This window comes from Myotis brandtii, unplaced genomic scaffold, assembly GCF_000412655.1.
Source record: "Myotis brandtii unplaced genomic scaffold, ASM41265v1 scaffold1166, whole genome shotgun sequence".
Classification (NCBI taxonomy): Eukaryota; Metazoa; Chordata; class Mammalia; order Chiroptera; family Vespertilionidae; genus Myotis; species Myotis brandtii.
In genome coordinates, this window is record NW_005354034.1 from 122,358 (window position 1) to 123,117 (window position 760).

Here is a 760-nt window from a genome sequence, read left to right on the forward strand (position 1 = left end):
CTGATGGGAATCGAACCCAGGACCCTTCAGTCCACAGGCTGACGCTCTGTCCACTGAGCCACACCGGCCAGGGCAAAATATATTTTTATTGATTTCAAAGAGGAAGGGAGAGGAGAGAATCATGGACCGGCTGCCTCCTGCACGCCCCACACTGGGGATCGAGTCCACAACCCGGGTCAGAATCAAAACCTGACCTCCTGGTTCGTAGGTCGATGCTCCACCACTGAGCCACACCAGCTGGGCAAAGTTTAAATTTTTTTTTTAATTCATCGCTTTTAGATAGAGAATGGGGGGAAAGAGAGAGAGAGAAACATCAATTTGTAGCCTTGGCTGGTTTGGCTCAGTGGGCAGAGCGTCGGCCTGCGGACTGAAGGGTCCCGGGTTCGATTCTGGTCAAGGGCACGGACCTCGGTTACAGGCTCAATCCCGGGCCCCTGGTTGGGACACGGGCAGGAGGCAACCCATCGATGTGTCTCTCTCACATCGACGTTTCTCTCTCTCTCTCTCTCTGCCTCTCCCTTCCACTTTCTCTAAAAATCAATGAAAAAAAAAATACCCTCAGGTGGCCCTAACCAGTGTGGCTCAGTGGATAGAGCGTCGGCCTGCGGACTGAAGGGTCCCGGGTTCGATTCTGGTCAAGGGCATGTGCCTTGGTTGCGGGCACATCCCCAGTAGGGAGTGTGCAGGAGGCAGCTGATCGATGTTTCTCTCTCATCGATGTTTCTAACTCTCTATCCCTCTCCCTTCCTCTCTGTAAAAA

The 760-nt window shown here is 53.2% G+C and overlaps 1 protein-coding gene across 1 annotated transcript in view; it reads right to left on the bottom strand.

Annotated features, from left to right (window-relative positions):
• The window catches only part of ARNT2 (aryl-hydrocarbon receptor nuclear translocator 2), a 47,853-nt gene that overhangs the window by 2,559 nt on the left and 44,534 nt on the right, over nucleotides 1–760 (bottom strand). The gene's annotated exons all lie outside the window — the stretch shown is intronic.